General features: G+C 49.3%; 1 protein-coding gene across 1 annotated transcript in view; it reads left to right on the top strand.

Moving 5' to 3' along the window:
- The first annotated feature begins 1,077 nt into the window (after positions 1-1,077).
- Positions 1,078-6,000, top strand: part of LOC147108041 (semaphorin-4E-like) — an 82,219-nt gene continuing 77,296 nt past the window's right edge. Inside the window, exon 1 of the mRNA XM_086004474.1 lies at positions 1,078-1,237. The gene's annotated coding sequence lies outside the window, so the exon portion shown is untranslated. The remainder of the gene's footprint in view (positions 1,238-6,000) is intronic.

The following is a 6,000-nucleotide window of genomic DNA, read 5'->3' as shown; positions in this document are numbered from 1 at the left end:
GGAAGAAGGTAGAAGCGGGCTGTGCAGGGTTGGGGAACTATGAGGTTGGCGGCCGTGGAGGGAAGATCTCCAGAGGAGATGAGGTCAGTGAGAGTCTTGGAAGTGGTGGCTTGATGTTCAGTAGTGGGGTCATGGTCCAGGGAGAGGTAGGAGGAGGTATCGGAGAGTTGATGTTCAGCCTCCACTAGGTAGAGGTCGGTTCGCCAAACAACAACAGCACCACCCTGGTCAGCAGGTTTAATGACAATGTTGGGGTTGATTCTGAGAGAATGGATTGCTGCAAGTTCAGAGGGAGGTAGGTTGGAGTGGGTGAGGGGTGCAAAGAAATTGAGATGGCCGATGTCACGCTGGCAGTTTGCAATAAAAAGATCTAGAGAGGTTAAGAGGCCAGAGGGAGGTGTCCAGGTAGAATGAGAATTCTGAAAACGGGAGATAGGGTCAGCTGTGTGGGGGGGAAGACTCCTGGCCAGAGAAGTGGGCACGGAGATGAAGGCGACGGAAAAAGAGCTCAGTGTCGTGCCGAGCTCGAAATTCATTGAGATGGGGACATAAGGGGACGAAGCTCAGGCCTTTGCTGAGGACTGATCGTTCGGGATGATCTGGTCATTATCTCATTGTTGTTTGTGGGAGCTTGCTCTGTGCAAATTGGCTGCTGCATTACAACAGTGACTACAAAAGTGCTTCATTGGCTGAAAAGTGGAATGTCTGAATGTTGTGAAAGATTCTACATAAATGCAATTTGATTCTTTATTCTATTTCATTCTTCCTATCATTTGGTGATTCAGCTCTTTGTGTGTGTGTGTGTGTTTTCCCTCCCTCTTCCCTTTGTTCTGTTCCTTTTGAAATGCTGTTCATTGGTAATATCTTCCAGTTTTGACAGAGAATCCAACCTTGAAATCTCAACCTGTCTTCCCTCCACAGATGCTGCCTGACCTGCTGAGTGTGTTCAGCATTCTGTTTTTGCTTCAGATTTCCAGCATCTGCAGTATTTTGCTCAAATTTATTTGACATTTGTTTTTTTTAAAAATATTTGCAAGCCATTTATGTTGATCTTGTCCTTCTGCTTTAAAGGGTAGCTTTCAGTCTCTCCAGTTGATGGCGTATGAAGTCCATTGCGATTGCCACCAGGCGCTTTCAAGAGTTTGAATTGTGGGAAATTAGAATTGGATTTTACTCTTGCTTCTAAGTTAGTTACGAAGGATTGGTCTTGGTAAGCACAACTGACTCGTAAACTCACGTAAGTTTAACACGCCGAATTAAGGTTTAGTTCATAATCTAAATGGGGAATGGGGATGAGGGGGAAATCAAGATAACAATCGCAAGAGTTTTAAGTAAACGTTTTTCTTGTTGAGTAAGTTAATGATTTATTTACCTGTCTCAGGTGAGGTGGATGGCAGACTTTTTTTTGGATCAGTTTAAGTTCTACAGTGTAGATTTGGTTAAATGAGAATGGTGACTGTGATGTTGAAGCTGGTTGTGTGTGTGTCGGGGAGGAGAGGGGGTGAGGGTCAGTGTCGGAGAGGAGAGGGGGTGTCGGAGAGGAGAGGGGGTGTCGAGGGTCGGTGTCGGAGAGGAGAGGGGGTGTCGAGGGTCGGTGTCGGAGAGGGGGTGTTGAGAATCGGTGTCGGGGAGAGGGGGTGTTGAGAGTCGGTGTCGGGGAGAGGGGGTGTTGAGAATCGGTGTCGGGGAGAGGGGGTGTTGAGAGTCGGTGTCGGGGAGAGGGGGTGTTGAGGGTCGGTGTCGGGGAGAGGAGGTGTTGAGAGTCGGTGTCGGGGAGAGGGGGTGTTGAGAGTCGGTGTCGGGGAGAGGGGGTGTTGAGGGTCGGTGTCGGGGAGAGGGGGTGCTGAGGGTTGGTGTCGGGGCGCACGGTGGTGGGTGAGGGGGGTTGAGGGTTGGTGTCGGGGCGCACGGTGGTGGGTGAGGGGGGTTGAGGGTTGGTGTCGGGGCGCACGGTGGTGGGTGAGGGGGGTTGAGGGTTGGTGTCGGGGCGCACGGTGGTGGGTGAGGGGGGTTGAGGGTTGGTGTCGGGGGGTGAGGGTCGGTGTCGGGGGGGGTGAGGGTCGGTGTCGGGGGGGGTGAGGAGGGTTGAGGGTCGGTGTCGGGGGGTGAGGGGGGTTGAGGGTCGGTGTCGGGGTTGAGGGTCGGTGTCGAGGGGGGGGTGAGGGGGGGGTTGAGGGTCGGTGTCGAGGGGGGGGGTTGAGGGTCGGTGTCGAGGGGGGGGGTTGAGGGTCGGTGTCGAGGGGGGGTTGAGGTGTTGAGGGTCGGGATGAGGGGGTGTTGAGGGTCGGGGCCGGGGCGCACGGTGGAGCCTCGCTGCCTCCGGCCGTTGGGCTGGTGCCGCCCCCGCGCGCGGGAACCCGGCGGTTGCTGCCGTCCGCTTTGGGGGTTCCATTGGGGGAGGGGCGGCCGGGCTCGAGTCCACTCCCGGGGACCGGGTGGGGAGGGGTGTTGGTGCCCGGTGTTTTTTTTCATTCGACGATATCGACCCCGCTCTATCAACCGGTTGAGTGAGTAACCCTCAAACGGGGGGGGGTGTCTGTCAGCAACTGCTGCCTTTTTCTGAGGGGCGAAAGGCTGATGGGGAGGGGGATCTGTAACATGAGGTAGAAGAAGTTGGTCTCTTTCCTGCTAGCTGGTCCTTCTGTTTCGTTGGTGTTGGCGGTGGATCAGGCTGTTGTATTTGAGTAGGGTTGACCAAGTACAACATAGAAACACAGAAGATAGGAGCCAGGAGCAGGCCATTCGGACCCTCGCGCCTGCTCTGCCATTTAATGAGATCATGGCTGATCATCCAAATTCAGTACCCTGTCCCTGCCTTCTCCCCATATCCCTTGATCCCTTTAGCCTTAAGAAATACATCTAACTCCTTCTTGAATATATTTAATGAATTGGCCTCAACTGCCTTCTGTGGTAGAGAATTCCACAGGTTCACCACTCTTTGGGTGAAGAAATTCCTCCTCATCTTTGTCCTAAATGGCTTACCCCTTATCTTTAGTGTGGAGATGCCGGAGTTGGACTGGGGTGGACAAATGTAAGAAGTCACACAACACCAGGTTATAGTCCAACAGCTTTATTTGAAGTCACAAGCTTTCGGAGTGCTGCTCCTTCGTCAGGTGAACCCTTATCTTTAGACTGTGACCCCTGGTTCTGGACTCCCCCGCCATCGGGAACATCCTTCCTGCATCAAGTCTGTCTAGTCCTGTTAGAATTTTATGTTTCAATGAGATCCCCTCTCATTCTTCTAAACTCTGTGCCCAGCTGGACATTGGGGGGGCGGGTGAGGTGCACCAGGTAACCTGTGTGTCCAAGGGCTGATGGTGCCTTTGAGCATGCGGTCTGCCCAGAGGTTCATGGTGAGTGTAGAGTAGGCATTGATAATTGGTTTTGGACCTGCTTTAGCCCGCATGCAAGTGGGATTGGGGTTGGTTGGTGCTCCATGCGTCTGGTAAGGTTGGTGAATGAGCAGGAGGGTGTTGAAGTGTCTGGTGATTTGGCAGTGGGGCGTGCACTGGTATCGTGACCTCCAATGGTGGGTTGTGGAGGAGATAGTGATGCTTCATCTGTAATAGTCAGAAATCTATTATGACCAGGATTTACTGGATATTTAATTATGTCCTGATGTGGGTTGCTTGTTTTGACTATTTTGTAAAGGGGTGTTGTATCAGTAACTATGCCAAATGTATAGAGAAGACTGTGTAATATATATATTTACTGAAGTTATATATTTGCAGTTATATATTGAATATATATATAATCTGAAGACTGTAATGCAAAAATTTCCACATAAGTAGAAAGAAAAAAGACTAGCATTTATATAGCGCCTTTCACGACCTTAAGACGTCCCAAAGCACTTTACAGCCATTTAACTTTTTTTTTAAATTGCGGTCACTGTTATAATGTAGGCAACAAGGCAGCCAACTTGGAAACAGCAAGCTCCCACAAACAGCAATGTGATAATGACCAGATAATCTGTTTTAGTGATGTTGGTTGAGGGATAAATATTGGCCAGGACACCCGGGAGAACTCCCCTGGTCTTCTTCAAAATAGCGCCATGGGATCTTTTACATCCACCTGAGAGGGCAGATGGGGGCCTCGGTTTACCGTCTCATCCGAAAGACGGTACCTCCAACAGTGCAGCGCTCCCTCAGTACTGTACTGGAGTGTCAGCCTAGATTATGTGCTCAAGTCTCTGGAGTGGGGCTTGAACCCATAACCTCCTGACTCCGAGGCGAGAGTGTTACCCACTGAACCACAGCAGATACTGTAGCCATAGACAATAGATTGTTGAAAGCGATTTATAACAATCCTGCAATAAGAATCTTCCTGTGGGTTGGAGTAAAGTGCATGAGTTAGTGCTGTGAATGCATCCCAATAGGTGCTGATAGCACTCCGTATAGTATTTCATCCATGACATTCTTCATGTGTGTGAATGGCAGGCTATTTCACCACGGGGGCATCATAGCTGAGCTTGATACTGTCCTAAGCTGACGCCCCTGTACATGCACCTTTCCAGCAAGGATTGATTTTCTTCCCATCCTCCTTCCCTTCCTCCTCCTTGCCAGGACAAGGATGCAGTCTGTTTTCTAGCACCCTTACACTGTCAGGTGAAATCAGCATAGATCTGAGACTTAGTCTGGAACCTTTCCAGTCTGTAGCTCTGTACTGTACCTGGTGGTTCATTTAATCACCTAGCAATTGGTGAAGCTTAACATTCCCACACTGCCTGGTGTGTTTTTAAAAAAAAAACGTGTTTGGAATAAGGGTTCCTCAATGGATTGGTGATAAAGGCAGTGTCTGCTATTGGAGTAAACCTTATAGGCCAGTTCCCAAATGGGCAGCATTTGGGGTGCCACAATTGGCTTCAGTGCCTCGGGTAGAGGTTATACTGTACATTGATTCCGCCTGAAAAGTACAGATGTGGATGTTGGGTGAGGACAGGATTGCACTTGGCTGTGATTTCCTCTGCAGTCCAGGTTCACATGAGAACGGTCAACTGGTCAATCTTCACCGCCTCCCCCAACTTTCTCCCCATCTTGAGTGCTGACAACTGGCGGGATACAACTTTACAGCTACTGTTCATGCCTTGCCCAAATGGCCACTCTTGCATAAGAACATAAGAATTAGGAGCAGGAGGAGGCCATACGGCCCCTCGAGCCTGCTCTGCCATTCAATAAGATCATGGCTGATCTTTGACCTCAACTCCACTTTCCTGCCTGATCTCTCTATCCCTTGATTCTCCTAGAGTCCCAAAATCTATCTATCTCAGCCTTGAATCTACTCAAAGACTCAGCATTCACAGCCCTCTGGGGCAGAGAATTCCAAAGATTCACAATCCTCTGAGTGAAGAAATTCCTCCTCATCTCAGTCTTAAAAGGCCGACCCCTTATCCTTAGACTATGCTCCCTAGTTCTAGACTCTCCAGCCAGGGGAAACAACCTCTCAGCATCTACCCTGTCGATCCCCCTAAGAATCTTATTGGTTTCAATGAGATCACCTCTCATTCTTCTAAACTCCAGAGAGTATAGGCCCATTCTACTCGATCTCTCCTCTTAATTAGTCGGCAGACCATTTGACAGTGAGAGTATCCCAGAAAATTCTTGTCCTCCAGATAATATCCATATATTTTCATCTGTCAGCAGGTGATGCTAGATAGAAATCAGACATGGGAACTGCAATAACCAGGAGTTACCCCCGTCCCCCATACAGCAACAGAATATTTAGCGTTTTGTTTAGGTGCCTGAGATCTCTTGCTGTTTGGCGTTTGTGTGTAAGGAGAGAACTTAGTGCTTCCCCTTTCATTTAATACTTCTTTGTGATATACTCTTGCATTGCTTTATTTAAAAAATCAGTACATAATCCTACTTGGATACCACAGTTCTTGCTCTGTGGAAACAGCAGCAAGTTGCAAGCATTTTGACTGCTGCACATTACAAAACTAGTGGTGCCCTTAAATGTCCAGAATGTTTCAGGATGTTTGTTGCAACTTTTTCCCTGTCATTT

The sequence above is a fragment of the Somniosus microcephalus genome, chromosome 13 (assembly GCF_052327205.1).
Source record: "Somniosus microcephalus isolate GS21.2 chromosome 13, FLI_Smic_1.0, whole genome shotgun sequence".
NCBI classification, from domain to species: Eukaryota; Metazoa; Chordata; class Chondrichthyes; order Squaliformes; family Somniosidae; genus Somniosus; species Somniosus microcephalus.
Note: the sequence above shows the minus strand (reverse complement) of the source record. Positions and strands in the feature narration are given on the sequence as shown.